Genomic DNA, 16,653 nt, shown 5'->3' with positions numbered 1-16,653 from the left:
CACCACACGGACTTCACCACACAGCAGCTGCCCACCACACGGACTTCACCACACAGCAGCTGCCCACCACACGGACTTCACCACACAGCAGCTGCCCACCACACGGACTTCACCACACAGCAGCTGCCCACCACACGGACTTCACCACACAGCAGCTGCCCACCACACGGACTTCACCACACAGCAGCTGCCCACCACACGGACTTCACCACACAGCAGCTGCCCACCACACGGACTTCACCACACAGCAGCTGCCCACCACACGGACTTCACCACACAGCAGCTGCCCACCACACGGACTTCACCACACAGCAGCTGCCCACCACACGGACTTCACCACACAGCAGCTGCCCACCACATCTTCAACCTACAAGATTAAATAAATTTAAGAGCATTAATTAAAATGTCTTTCTTTATGGTGATAAAGAAATGTTCAACGAACACGAACACACACACGTACGTGTTAAAGGAACACGGAAGAAACAAAGTAAATAACTTTGAGACAAGTCTCAACTGTTGTATTTATCAGCAGGAGACAACATTCACACAATTCAGGAGCTTTAAGCTCGGGGAAAAAAAAATATATCCCTACCCCAACCCTACTAACAATAGTAGTAATGAGACGGATAGTCTCAGTACTGCCATTAGTAGTAGTTTGAGGTATGATACATTTCATGACCTGGTGTTTGTCAGGAAGTGTTGAGAAGTTGGGCAGTGTTGAGTCTTGTGCAACACTGCCCGTGGAAGTCTTCTAGCACAATTAGATCACTGGAGACATCATCACTTGTCAGGATTCTGCTGTGAGTAAACAGGTTGGAGGGTAAACTCTTGTATCATACAATATTACAACCTAGCCAAACCTACTCCTAACATCCCTAAAAGGTAGGTCTCTCGCTAGAAAAAAAAAAAACTTGTTTAATTTCTGATTCGAACCTGACTGACTTTCAATGCCCTGTCCCCTGAGTGTTTACCCCTCCCCTACACTTCAAAGTCTAGTGTGCTATGAGGGACAAACAACCAACACTATGGGTTATCTAACCAGTTTGAGCTGTCGTATACCAGTCTCCTAACCCAATAGGCGAGCATAGTAAATTCATAACAGTGCTGTTAAAATTCCAAACTAGCCTACAAAGAAACAACCTACTAAAAACATCTATTTCTATGAAAACTGATGTTTACGTCCCCTCAAGGAAGGTTCCTTGATGTTGGTGAGGGGCTCTTGATTTAGGGAATTGGATCTGTGCTCCAGTTCCCCGAATTAAGCCTGAATGCCTTCCACATCCCCCCCCCCAGGCGCTGTATAATCCTCCGGGTTTAGCGCTTCCCCCTTGATTATAATAATAATAATGATGTTTACGTCAATGATGCCTTACCAAAACGAGACAAAACCTTCTTTATCGGCTAAGAAAATTGCGCTATGCCCAAAAAATCCACCAGTGCTTTGTGAGGGATGGAAAAATAGCAGTTAGGAAACAGCCCACTGGGAAGAGATACTTCATCTCCACAGAACATGACCTTACAACATTCCTAAGTGAGGCTGGTCTAACAGAATCAGAGTAAAGTGCAGATAATACCCATAGTCCACCGTTAGTGTTATATTGTCATAAATTTGTGCCCCCCTAAAATTCTAATACCCCAACTACTTTTGATTGTCATTGTTGTATTCAACGACCATTCTACCTTAGTCTTAATTGTGTTTAATATTTACAGAATCTATCTCCTTTTTTACAACTTACCACATCACTGTTCCATCTTAGTTTATAATAAAATAACCATAACTTGTCTTCAATAATTCTACCTCACTTTAAAAAATACTCAATTGCCCAATTTTATTCTAAATCCCTATTATTGCCCAATTTTACTTTAAACTATATTGATCAAACTTATTGTAAACTTCTTTTATTGACCATTTTTATTCCATACTTTTTTAACCTAGTATTTTCAGCTACAACTTTTATATTATCCTGTCTACCATCTTACTAGCATATTATAACCAAGTCATTGCCATTTCTATTTTTATTTTTTTTATTATTATTTTGCTACCTTAATTTGTGTAATTTATCCTGTCAATTTAAATCTAATTATACTCTAATTCTTGTAAACAACTTACATAAGACCTTAGTGCAATTACAATTGAGAGTCTTGTGCCTTTATTATATTATTAGATTAATCACAGTTTTACTGATCGACACCATGCCTAACCCTTCTAGGGTAGGGTAGGTGCCTGAGCCCGAGCCTTTAGCTCATAAGACTGTCATTCCCATTAGCCCCCTTGGGGCGGGGATGGCAGACCAGAGAGGCCTAGCTTGTGGCTAGGCCTGGGGACAGTTGGTCCCAAAGATGAGGAGGTACTTGTGCCTCCTCCCATGGGAGACTTAGGTCTCAGACACTCCCTAAAGAGGGAGCCAAAGCCGGGCCACCACTTGGGAAAAGGCCCGGGCCCGGAGAATACCGGCGAATCTTTAATAATAATAATAACACAGTTTTACTGATCGATACCATGCCTAACCCTTCTAGGGTAGGGTAGGTGCCTGATCCCGAGCCTTTAGCTCATAAGACTTGTCATTCCCATTAGCCCCCTTGGGGCGGGGATGGCAGACCAGAGACAGAGAGGCCTAGCTTGTGGCTAGGCCTGGGGACAGTTGGTCCCAAAGATGAGGAGGCACTTGCCTCCTCCCATGGGAGACTTAGGTCTCAGACACTCCCTAAAGAGGGAGCCAAGGCCGGGCCACCACTTGGAAAAGGCTCGGGCCTGGAGAATACCGGCTAATCTTATTATTAAAGTTTTACTCTAGCTCAATACATAGTCAATACCAAATTCACTATATTAGACCATAGTGCAATTACTAGTGAGAGACTAGTGCTATTTTTACTTTGTATTTTTATATTATTAGATTAAACCTATTGTACTTTAGCTCATTCTAGCTCAAAACATAGACTCCACAAAAGTCATTATTAGACCTTAGTGCAATTACAAGTGAGAGTCTTGTTCTATTTTTAATTTGTATTTTTATATTACTAGTTTATACCTAGTTGTACTTTAGTTCATTCCAGCACAACACATAGACAACATCAACTTCATTATGTGTAGTAGTGACTATACCCTACATAACCAAAATACTCTAGCTATATACTTGTCCAAACTTCCTACCACTACAGATATCAGTACTATAACTCAACACACAACTCAGGATATAAATAACCATAATTTAAACCTAGAAGATGATTGATCACGTTGACCCTGATCTAAACCTCCATAATCTGACACTTTCCAATAGGTTTTGATTGGGTAACTGCCTTTATTACACAGCATCACAAGCCACCACTATCCTAAACAATGCTAAAAGTCTATCAGTACTTAACTACATCAGGTCCTTAAGCAAACACTATGATGACCTCCTAGCACTCCTTGAATCACTAAAGACACCCTTCTCCTGCATTATTCTTACTGAGACCTGGCTTAAGCAGGACAATAGATATCTACCCTCTACCAGGATACACAGCAATTCACAACTGCAGACCAAACCAAGTTGGGGGTGGTATTGCAATCTATTACTCTAACCAATTATCTTGTCTTAGCACCACTTGCTTTAGTGATGAATATGGGGTATACATTTTTGCTAATTTTACTGTAAAAAACCTTAAGACGCCTATAACAATCGGTGCCATTTACCGGATACCTCACACAAACATCCCAAATTTCAGTGAGAAATTAGTCACTAATAACAAACAGACAAATGAATAAGCACCACCTACTCTTAGCTGGAGACTTCAACATCAACCTTGGCTTACTAGATGATCAGCCTGTAACTGATTTCATCAACAATATGAACAACACACTTCTCATACCAACAATAACTAAACCAACCAGGCTCACTGAGACAAGTGCAACCATAATAGACCACATATGGACCAATATACTAGCCCCCCTTAAATCAGGGATAATCACAGATAGCACTACAGACCACTACCCTACCTTCCTCCTGACAAACATTAGTAAACCACCACTTGAATACAACAAAATCTCATTTAGACTCCATGACGAGGCCTCCGTAAGGAAACTCACAGCTGACCTAGAGACTGTTGACTGGCCTACAGAATTCTCCAAGGCCAATGGTATTGATGACTGGACAGACATTTTTCTTAACAAATTACTTAGACTATACAACAAACATTGTCCTATAAAAACAAAACAGATCACAAACAAATGGCTTGGTTGCCCATGGCTAACCAGCACCATTCTGAAATCCATTGACAAGAAACACCAATATGAAAAGCAATATAGACAGGGCTTAATACACAAAGATATTCTTAAACACTATTCATCAGCTCTCACCAAAGTAATAAAGAAAGCCAAACAACTATACTACTCCAGTAGATTCACAGACACTAGAGGAGATATAAAAAAGACCTGGAAAAAACTCTCTCAGATTCTAGGGACCCACAAACTGAGAAAAACCAAGAATATTGTCCTAACTAAACCTAATGAAACACCACTACATCCCACTGACACAGCTAACAAGATAAACGACTTCTTCTCAACTATAGGATCTAATCTCGCCAGTAAAATCCCACATACCAATGCCCATGCCGGGGACTACCTAGATGGGAATTTCCCTAATTCCTTCTATCTTGCACCAACTGAGCCCACGGAAGTCACTGAGATTATAAAGTCACTTAAAAATAACTCGGGGAATCTGTCTCATGTCCCACCATTACTGTACAAGCGAGCGGCCCATGTCCTTTCGCATGCTATTTCATTACTTTTTAACAAGTCACTAGAGACTAGCACCTTCCCGAAACTACTCAAGATGGCAAGGGTTACACCAATACATAAAGGTGGTGACCCTACAGACTTAAACAACTATAGGCCAATATCTAACTTACCATTGCTATCCAAAATCTTTGAGAAACTCGTGCACAGGAGACTGTATTCATTTATAAAGGCTCAAAACATACTCAACCCCTGCCAATTTGGATTCAGGAAAAATAAAAGCACTAATGATGCAATCATAAAAATACTAGATCTGCTTTACACAGCATTGGAAAATAAGGAATATCCACTAGGAATTTTTATTGACCTAAGAAAAGCTTTTGACACAGTAGACCACGACATCCTACTCCACAAACTTGATCATTACGGTATAAGAGGCCATGCGCTTGCTTATTTCAAATCTTACATTACTAATAGGTATCAGTATGTCACCATTAAAGACACAGCATCAGCAACACGGCCACTTGATACTGGAGTTCCACAGGGAAGTGTCCTTGGTCCCCTGCTCTTCCTCATATACATCAATGACCTTCCAAATGTATCCCAACACCTGAAACTCATTCTCTTTGCTGACGACACGACTTACGTCATCTCTCACCCTAATCTTGCCACCCTCAACACCATTGTGAATGAGGAGCTGATTAAAATATCGACTTGGATGACAGCCAATAAACTTACGCTTAACACTGACAAAACCTACTATATTATGTTTGGTAGCAGAGCAGGAGATGCACAAATTAACATTAAGATTGACAACACTCTAATTACCAGAAATAATGGGGGCAAATTCCTAGGCTTATACCTTGACAACAACCTGAATTTCAGCACCCATATCCAGCATATAACCAAAAAAGTATCCAAAACGGTTGGGATCCTCTCCAAGATACGATACTACGTGCCGCAAAATGCCCTTCTCACACTATACCACTCACTTATTTATCCATACCTCACCTATGCTATTTGTGCTTGGGGATCAACTGCAGCAACACACCTAAAGCCAATAATAACCCAACAAAAAGCTGCAGTAAGAATAATCACTAAATCCCATCCCTGGCAACACACCCCCCCACTCTTCATAGACTTAAACTTACTCCCAGTTCAGTACATCCACACTTACTAGTGTGCAATCTACATCTACAGGGCCTTAAACTCTAATATCAACCTTGACCTAAAACGCTTTCTTGATAGTTGTGACAGAACCCACAGGCATAACACCAGACACAAACATCTCTACGACATTCCCCGTGTCCGACTAAACCTTTACAAAAATTCAATGTATGTCAAAGTCCCTAAAATCTGGAATACCCTACCTGAGAACTCTAGAACTGCAGACACATTCATCACCTTCAAAACTACCATTAGAAAACATCTTATCTCCCTGATACACCCCGTCAACTAACTATACGAATACCACCTGGTGGTTCACACTTTCACTCACTCATTTGACCATAAACAGAAATATTAATCTCAATCTTAAAATAATGAATCCTGTGATACTCCAATACTGAAACTATGTACTGTGCCAAAACAAAAGCATTCACATTGCTAAACTCACAAACTAGTATTTAGTCACTTAGACATAATACCAACTTACCTCATAATTTGTAATATTTTACAATTAAGAATAAAACTAAGTCTGCTCATTACTCTATAATTTGTTCATGATTGTAGCCAAAGTATAAACGTAAGTATGTAGCCAAAGTATAAACGTAAGTAACCATTCTACAGAATTCATTACCTTTGTAACTTGTGAGCTCATTACCTTTGTACCTAGTTCAGCTATCAAAACTTTGGGGGCCCAGTCCCTGGACCCATTACGTACCTCTGTAATCTGTAAATACCTTTGTAACTTGTCATGATTGTGACCAGACTTACCTGGAGTTCATTACCTTTGTAAATTGTGAGTTCATTACCTTTGTAAATTGTGAGTTCATTGCCTTTGTAAATTGTGAGTTCATTACCTCTGTAACTTGCTCAGCTATCAAAACTTTGGAGTCCAGTCCCTGGACCAATTATGTACCTCTGTAATCTTTTGACTACCGCCCACAGGATGGGTATGTGGTGCATAATAAACATATTAAACTAAATGCCCGAAATGCCTAGCCATGCTAAGCGTTCTAGTGGTACACTCTGTAATCACTATTTTACTACATGTAAACAACACAATAACCAAATTTCTGTAAACTCAGCATTGTAATCCTTATAGAGAATAAACTTTGAATTTGAATACCTTGCAGGCAAGTTATGGCTGTCATCCCAGGCACAACCTGAGGACCACTACATTCAAGCCCCCCCCCCACTCTCTACCTGTATTTTTGGGGGGTTTCTAACCCAGCAGGGTTAATAATCCCATTTCCAATAATAACAATGCAAATCAACCCCCCCCCCTTAACTATACTCATCAGATGTTAGTGACCTTTCTGCCGACTAACACTTCAGATCACAGAGGTTTTCATTATTTTCATCATTAATGTCTGCTGCCAGAAGTGTTACACTAAACTACTTACAAACTATCAAACCAACTGCAGTTCTCAATACTTTTATATTCATAGGAATCTGAACACCGCTTAAATTTTCCAAAATGATTACACAATTTTCACTCAATGAATCAATATTTAACTTTGGACAGTTTGGCCAAAGGCATAAAAAACGTAGAACACCCACCACAACCACTACCCAAGCCCGAAACCCACCAAAATCCCCACTGAAACCATGTACAATAACAGATTGCAGACAGCTACTGAAGGTCGTTGGTGGGTTCCCAGGCCAACAGTTCTACGTAATCTATGCCTTCAGGGGAGATTACTCTCCCCTGCTATATGCATTCATAATGCATATAGCAGATGCTCCAATTATATACCTTATCTATCCTACTTGACGCTATCTAAATTTATAAGTTACTTTGATAGAAACTGGAGTATGTTGCATACTCCAGGTATACCTGGAGTATGCTGCATACTCCAGGGGTCCAGGTACAGGGCTTACTAATATGAAGACGAGTAGTGGCGCAAGGGAGGATGAAGGAAGGTGAAGGTAAGATCAAGGGGGTCTAGGTAAGATCAAGGGGGTCTAGGTAAGATCAAGGGGGTCTAGGTAAGACCAAGGGGGTCTAGGTAAGACCAAGGGAGTCTAGGTAAGACCAAGATAAGATAAGATAAGATTTCGTTCGGATTTTTAACCCCGGAGGATTAGCCACCCAGGATAACCCAAGAAAGTCAGTGCGTCATCGAGGACTGTCTAACTTATTTCCATTGGGGTCCTTAATCTTGTCCCCCAGGATGCCACCCACACCAGTCGACTAACACCCAGGTACCTATTTGCTGCTAGGTGAACAGGACAACAGGTGTAAGGAAACGTGTCGAATGTTTCCACCCGCCGGGAATCGAACCCGGGCCCTCCGTGTGTGAAGCGGGAGCTTTAGCCACCAGGCCACCGGGCCAAGGGACCAAGGGAGTCTAGGTAAGACCAAGGGAGTCTAGGTAAGACCAAGGGAGTCTAGGTAAGACCAAGGGAGTCTAGGTAAGACCAAGGGAGTCTAGGTAAGACCAAGGGAGTCTAGGTAAGACCAAGGGAGTCTAGGTAAGACCAAGGGAGTCTAGGTAAGACCAAGGGAGTCTAGGTAAGACCAAGGGAGTCTAGGTAAGACCAAGGGAGTCTAGGTAAGACCAAGGGAGTCTAGGTAAGACCAAGGGAGTCTAGGTAAGACCAAGGGAGTCTAGGTAAGATGAATCAGCCTACAAAGTCTGTAAATATACACTGTATAACCCCATTTCAAAACGAATGCCCCCCCCCCCGACGCTCTAATACAAACTCTGGCGTCATAAGCGCTAAACCCACAAGATTATGCTTCTGTAAATATTTTTGTGACTTCTAAGCATAAAATTACTTGGCCAGGTTCTTCAGGTACCACCACTTGTCCAGGTTCTTCAGGTACCACCACTTGTCCAGGTTCTTCAGGTACCACCACTTGTCCAGGTTCTTCAGGTACCACCACTTGGCCAGGTTCTTCAGGTACCACCACTTGTCCAGGTTCTTCAGGTACCAACAATACCACCAGTCCGATAACATTCTTCTTTGCAAATATACAGGGTCTAAAGCCAGCTACAAACAACAAAATACCTTTCATCCGTGGACTGCTTGCAGAGGCAAAGGCAATGTTCGCGGCTTTCACTGAGACCCACATAAAGGATCACTTGGACAACGAAGTATGGATCCCAGGTTACAACCTATACAGATGTGACAGAGTGAACAGGCAAAAGGGGGGGGTTGGCCTGTACATTGCAGAGTCACTTGTTTGCACAGAACTGCTTAATGCCTCAAATGACGTAGTGGAAGTTTTAGCAGTAAAGGTCGAGAACCAAAACCTAGTCATTGTGGTAGTCTACAAGCCTCCGGATGCAACATCCCAGCAATTCCAGGAACAGCTGTTAAAAATTGACCACTGTCTGGAAAATCTTCCAGCTCCTGCACCCAACATCTTGCTCCTGGGGGATTTCAACTTAAGGCACCTAAAATGGAGGAATATAGCAAATAATATTGTTGCAGTAATAACACCAGGAGGCAGCTCTGATGAAAACTCACACTCACACGAGCTTTTAAATCTCTGCACAAAATTCAATTTAAACCAGCAAATAATAGAGCCTACAAGACTGGAGAATACACTAGACCTCATCTTCACTAACAATGATGATCTGATAAGAAATGTCACCATATCAAAAACAATATACTCAGATCACAACATAATTGAGGTTCAGACATGTATGCATGGAGCCCCAGACCGACAAAATGAGACTAGTCACGAGGGAGCATTCACCAAATTCAACTTCAATAACAAAAACATAAAGTGGGACCAAGTAAACCAAGTCCTAACCGATATAAGCTGGGAAGATATACTAAGCAACACAGACCCAAACTTATGCCTAGAACAGATTAACTCGGTGGCACTCGATGTATGCACAAGGCTTATTCCTCTAAGAAAAAGGAGGAGTAGATGTAAAATAGAAAGAGACAGGCGCTCCCTTTACAGGCGACGGAAAAGAATAACAGAGCGGCTAAAAGAGGTCAATATATCTGAAATGCGCAGGGAGACACTGGTCAGAGAAATAGCAAGCATCGAACTTAAGCTAAAAGAATCCTTTAGGAGTCAGGAATCGCGGGAAGAACTAAAAGCCATAAATGAAATCGAAAGAAACCCAAAGTATTTCTTCTCCTATGCCAAATCAAAATCGAGAACAACGTCCAGTATTGGGCCCCTACTTAAACAAGATGGGTCCTACACAGATGACAGCAAGGAAATGAGTGAGCTACTCAAGTCCCAATATGACTCAGTTTTTAGCAAGCCGCTAACCAGACTGAGAGTCGAAGACCAAAATGAATTTTTTATGAGAGAGCCACAAAATTTGACTAACACAAGCCTATCCGATGTTATCCTGACGCCAAATGACTTCGAACAGGCGATAAATGACATGCCCATGCACTCTGCCCCAGGGCCAGACTCATGGAACTCTGTGTTCATCAAGAACTGCAAGAAGCCCCTATCACGAGCCTTTTCCATCCTATGGAGAGGGAGCATGGACACGGGGGTCGTCCCTCAGTTACTAAAAACAACAGACATAGCCCCACTCCACAAAGGGGGCAGTAAAGCAACAGCAAAGAACTACAGACCAATAGCACTAACATCCCATATCATAAAAATCTTTGAAAGGGTCCTAAGAAGCAAGATCACCACCCATCTAGAAACCCATCAGTTACACAACCCAGGGCAACATGGGTTTAGAACAGGTCGCTCCTGTCTGTCTCAACTACTGGATCACTACGACAAGGTCCTAAATGCACTAGAAGACAAAAAGAATGCAGATGTAATATATACAGACTTTGCAAAAGCCTTCGACAAGTGTGACCATGGCGTAATAGCGCACAAAATGCGCGCTAAAGGAATAACAGGAAAAGTCGGTCGATGGATCTATAATTTCCTCACTAACAGAACACAGAGAGTAGTCGTCAACAGAGTAAAGTCCGAGGCAGCTACGGTGAAAAGCTCTGCCCCACAAGGCACAGTACTAGCTCCCATCTTGTTCCTCATCCTCATATCCGACATAGACAAGGATGTCAGCCACAGCACCGTGTCTTCCTTTGCAGATGACACCCGAATCTGCATGACAGTGTCTTCCATTGCAGACACTGAAAGGCTCCAGGCGGACATCAACCAAATCTTTCAGTGGGCTGCAGAAAACAATATGAAGTTCAACGATGAGAAATTTCAATTACTCAGATATGGTAAACATGAGGAAATTAAATCTTCATCAGAGTACAAAACAAATTCTGGCCACAAAATAGAGCGAAACACCAACGTCAAAGACCTAGGAGTGATTATGTCGGAGGATCTCACCTTCAAGGACCATAACATTGTATCAATCGCATCTGCTAGAAAAATGACAGGATGGATAATGAGAACCTTCAAAACTAGGGAGGCCAAGCCCATGATGACACTCTTCAGGTCACTTGTTCTATCTAGGCTGGAATATTGCTGCACTCTAACAGCACCTTTCAAGGCAGGTGAAATTGCCGACCTAGAAAATGTACAGAGAACTTTCACGGCGCGCATAACGGAGATAAAACACCTCAATTACTGGGAGCGCTTGAGGTTTCTAAACCTGTATTCCCTGGAACGCAGGAGGGAGAGATACATGATTATATACACCTGGAAAATCCTAGAGGGACTAGTACCAAACTTGCACACGAAAATCACTCACTACGAAAGCAAAAGACTTGGCAGACGATGCACCATCCCCCCAATGAAAAGCAGGGGTGTCACTAGCACGTTAAGAGACCATACAATAAGTGTCAGGGGCCCGAGACTGTTCAACTGCCTCCCAGCACACATAAGGGGGATTACCAACAGACCCCTGGCAGTCTTCAAGCTGGCACTGGACAAGCAACTAAAGTCAGTTCCTGATCAGCCGGGCTGTGGCTCGTACGTTGGTTTGCGTGCAGCCAGCAGCAACAGCCTGGTTGATCAGGCGCTGATCCACCAGGAGGCCTGGTCACAGACCGGGCCGCGGGGGCGTTGACCCCCGAAACTCTCTCCAGGTAAACTCCAGGTAAAACCACCACATGTCCAGGTTCTTCAGGTACCACCACTTGTCCAGGTTCTTCAGGTACCACCACTTGTCCAGGTTCTTCAGGTACCACCATTTGTCCAGGTTCTTCAGGTACCACCACTTGGCCAGGTTCTTCAGGTACCACCACTTGGCCAGGTTCTTCAGGTACCACCACTTGTCCAGGTTCTTCAGGTACCACTTGTCCAGGTTCTTCAGGTACCACCACTTGGCCAGGTTCTTCAGGTACCACCACTTGGCCAGGTTCTTCAGGTACCACCACTTGGCCAGGTTCTTCAGGTACCACCACTTGTCCAGGTTCTTCAGGGACCACCACTTGTCCAGGTTCTTCAGGTACCACCACTTGGCCAGGTTCTTCAGGTACCACCACTTGGCCAGGTTCTTCAGGTACCACCACTTGGCCAGGTTCTTCAGGTACCACCACTACCAAGTGAACCATGATACATCATCTCTCATTCCTACAATCTTGTGGGACGGTTATACTCAGAAATATATTTAACTGAACTTTCCTTAAATATAGTCGAAGTTTTACACCTTATTTCTCCAATATTTATCTCCACCCCATTCATGGTAACTTATAGAATATATCCCCCATTATCTCCACCCCATTCATGGTAACTTATAGAATATATCCCCCATTATCTCCACCCCATTCATGGTAACTTATAGAATATATCCCCCATTATCTCCACCCCATTCATGGTAACTTATAGAATATATCCCCCATTATCTCCACCCCATTCATGGTAACTTATAGAATATATCCCCCATTATCTCCACCCCATTCATGGTAACTTATAGAATATATCCCCCATTATCTCCACCCCATTCATGGTAACTTATAGAATATATCCCCCATTATCTCCACCCCATTCATGGTAACTTATAGAATATATCCCCCATTATCTCCACCCCATTCATGGTAACTTATAGAACACATTCCTCATTATCTCCTGACCAGAGATTTTATCTCTGGTCGGGAGATTAGTTAATACCTCCCACTAATACTCCCCACTAATACATCCCACTGATATTTCCCACTAATACTTCCCACTAACACTCCCCACTGATACTTCCCATCAGTTACAATCTTCCCTATAATCTCCCCCCCCCCACCAGCCTCTCACATAATATAATTATCTGCTTCAATAACCAAACTTTAGTGGACTTGTTACCTGTCACATAATATAATTATCTGCTTCAATAACCAAACTTTAGTGGACTTGTTACCTCTCACATAATATAATTATCTGCTTCAATAACCAAACTTTAGTGGACTTGTTACCTCTCACATAATATAATTATCTGCTTCAATAACCAATCTTTAGTGGACTTGTTACCTGGAAATACCTTACAAGTGGGCCCCGCCCACCTTTGACAACATCTCCAGCTGCTGCATCTCCACATACCTGGAGTAACCCAGGTTAATGTTGCTGTGTTGATCAATGTTGCAGCAGACACAGCTTGGTACATCAGTTACCACACCTGCAACATTATAATCAACATTACACATAGAAGGCGCAAGTTCCTTGGATCAAGAGACTTTAGGTTATTTTTCAGTAAAGTAAATATCACAGAGCTGGACACAACATTATGGGTTATGTGACACCTAATGTGAGAGTTGTTTGATCCGAGGAAGGGGAGTACCTCCAGTTCCTCGCATCAAAACCCCCTCCACTAGGGTCCCCCCCGGCCCCCCTCCAAAACATTAGACCCCAAAGAAAATTAAGACAATTTAGTGAGCAAACTGGTGGTGGGACCAGGAGCTGTAACTGGTACTGGGGACCAGGAGCTGCAACTGGTACCGGGGACCAGGAGCTGCAACTGGTACCGGGGACCAGGAGCTGCAACTGGTACCGGGGACCAGGAGCTGCAACTGGTACCGGGGACCAGGAGCTGCCACTGGTACCGGGGACCAGGTGCTGCCACTGGTACCGGGGACCAGGAGCTGCCACTGGTACCGGGGACCAGGAGCTGCAACTGGTACTGGGGACCAGGAGCTGCAACTGGTACTGGGGACCAGGAGCTGCAACTGGTACCGGGGACCAGGAGCTGCAACTGGTACCGGGGACCAGGAGCTGCAACTGGTACCGGGGACCAGGAGCTGCAACTGGTACCAGGGACCAGGTGCTGCCACTGGTACCGGGGACCAGGAGCTGCCACTGGTACCAGGGACCAGGAGCTGCCACTGGTACTGGGGACCAGGAGCTGCAACTGGTACTGGGGACCAGGAGCTGCAACTGGTACTGGGGACCAGGAGCTGCAACTGGTACTGGGGACCAGGAGCTGCAACTGGTACTGGGGACCAGGAGCTGCAACTGGTACCGGGGACCAGGAGCTGCAACTGGTACCGGGGACCAGGAGCTGCAACTGGTACCAGGGACCAGGAGCTGCAACTGGTACTGGGGACCAGGAGCTGCAACTGGTACCAGGGACCAGGAGCAGCAACTGGTACTGGGGACCAGGAGCTGCAACTGGTACCAGGGACCAAGAGCTGCAACATACTGGGGACCAGCAGCTGTATTTGGTGCCAGGGACCAGGAGCTGCAACTGGTACCAGGGACCAGGAGCTACAACTGGTACTGGGTCACAGACCGGGCCGCGGGGGCGTTGACCCCCGAAACTCTCTCCAGGTAAACTCCAGGGGACCAGGAGCTGTAATTGGTGGTGGGAGACCAGGAGCTGCAACTGGTACTGGGGACCAGGAGCTGCAACTGGTACTGGGGACCAAGAGCTGCAACTGGTACCAGGGACCAGGAGCTGTAATTGGTGCTGGGAACCAGGAGCTGTAATTGGTGGTGGGAGACCAGGAGCTGCAACTGGTACTGGGGACCAGGAGCTGCAACTGGTACTGGGGACCAGGAGCTGCAATTGTTACTGGGGACCAGGAGCTGTATTTGGTGCCAGGGACCAGGAGCTGTAATTGGTGCTGGGAACCAGGAGCTGTAATTGGTGCCAGGAACCAGTAGCTGCAACTGGTGGCGGGAGACCAGGAGCTGCAACTGGTGGCGGGAGACCAGGAGCTACAACTCAGCTGTTGTACTGACAAACACATCACCAGACAATACTTACATTATTTAGGTGTATTAAGAGGGTGAGGAAGCGGTAAAGCCGGCGGGGCAGCAGGAGGAGGAGCAACACGTCTCTCCTGGACGACTATTAAAGGTTAACTGACCTTTAGTGACCTTGAGGTTGGTCACTGTCCTGACCTTCACTATAACACCATCACTGATAACCTGACTAACTCTGACTACCACCACTAGATGGCACTACTAAACCACCACTCTTACCACCACTAGATGGCACTACTAAACCACCACTCTTACCACCACTAGATGGCACTGCTACACCACCACTCTTACCACCACTAGATGGCACTACTAAACCACCACTCTTACCACCACTAGATGGCACTACTAAACCACCACTCTTACCACCACTTGGGCAGGAATAGGAAACAAAAACCCTCCACTATAAATAACAATAAAAACCAATGTAAATACTATAATGATCCACAGCTGCGCAATCTAACACATGCAGCTAGGAGGATTGGTAAAGCATACCGTGAATGTAGAACCCCAGACCTGCTCAGAACGTTCCAAGCTGCACTAACAAATGCAAGGAATAGAAAGGAAGAACTTAGGCAACAGGAATGCGAACAGTTTGTTAGTGGATTAAATAGGTCCACCCCTTTGAGTTTGGCTTGGAAAGGTATAAATAAAATAACCAGGAAAAAGACTGGCAATGTTGCTCATCCCTTTCCTCTTGAAAAAGCAAATGACCTCATAAATGACTGGTCCAAAACATCCAGGCATGAAAGCCTTCCATCTCATATTAGAAAAAATTTAGAGAGTACTTCTGAAGAAATGTTGAAACTGATTAATTTTATGAGCCAAAATATTGATGAGAGTGATTGCCTCTTTACCGAGTATGAATTAGATAATGCATTAACCAAAGGTCGATCAACTGCTCCTGGAGAGGATGGTATAACCTATGATATTCTCAGAACTCTAAGGCACGTGCCTGATAACCCTTTGTTGGCACTGTATAATCTCAGTTACATTGAGGGCGTTCTTCCTACTTCCTGGACCAATAGTCTCATTGTGCCTATCCCTAAGCCCCAACAGCCTGATACATTTAGGCCGATCTCCTTAACTAGTTGTCTTTGTAAAACTTTTGAAAGAATGATGCTTAACAGACTGTACTACAGAATCAGACACCAACTTTCCCCCTACCTCTATGGGTTCATGAAGGGTAAAAGTGTGCAGAACTGTATTTCCACCTTTCTCACTGCACACACCTCTACTAGTTTTACCACTTTTCTTGATCTAAAATCTGCATTTGATATTGCGAACAGAACCGTTATACTACATGAACTAGCCAAAATGAATATTGGTGGTAGCTTACTCTGCTGGATAATAGGATACCTGTCAAATAGAGTATCCTCTGTCCTTTACCAAGGCTTCAGAAGTGATTCTAAAGAAATGTCTTTAGGTACACCGCAGGGAGGAGTTCTTAGTCCCATGCTATTTAATATTCTGATTAATGCTCTCCTAAATGCTCTACCTGCCTCACCTAAACATATAGCTATAAGCTATGCTGATGATATCATGATCCATACAACAGGGCATAAGAAAATGAATACCATTCTTAATGAAGTTCAAGCAATTTGTAATCGACTAGGCCTCATAATATCTTCCTCTAAAACTAAGATATTAACAAGCAAACGACATCCCCCACCCATCTATTTGCAGGGTGAAA

General features: G+C 43.9%; 1 long non-coding RNA gene across 1 annotated transcript; it reads right to left on the bottom strand.

Moving 5' to 3' along the window:
• Positions 1–222: 222 nt before the first annotated feature.
• LOC138851119 (uncharacterized) lies at positions 223–15,100 on the bottom strand. The gene is made up of 3 exons (XR_011390994.1): positions 14,965–15,100; positions 13,302–13,377; positions 223–367 (listed from the first exon to the last, which is right to left on the bottom strand). It is a non-coding gene; the product is annotated as an uncharacterized lncRNA (long non-coding RNA).
• Between the last annotated feature and the right edge of the window lie 1,553 nt (positions 15,101–16,653).

Source organism: Cherax quadricarinatus, chromosome 100 (assembly GCF_038502225.1).
Source record: "Cherax quadricarinatus isolate ZL_2023a chromosome 100, ASM3850222v1, whole genome shotgun sequence".
NCBI lineage: Eukaryota > Metazoa > Arthropoda > Malacostraca > Decapoda > Parastacidae > Cherax > Cherax quadricarinatus.
Note: the sequence above shows the minus strand (reverse complement) of the source record. Positions and strands in the feature narration are given on the sequence as shown.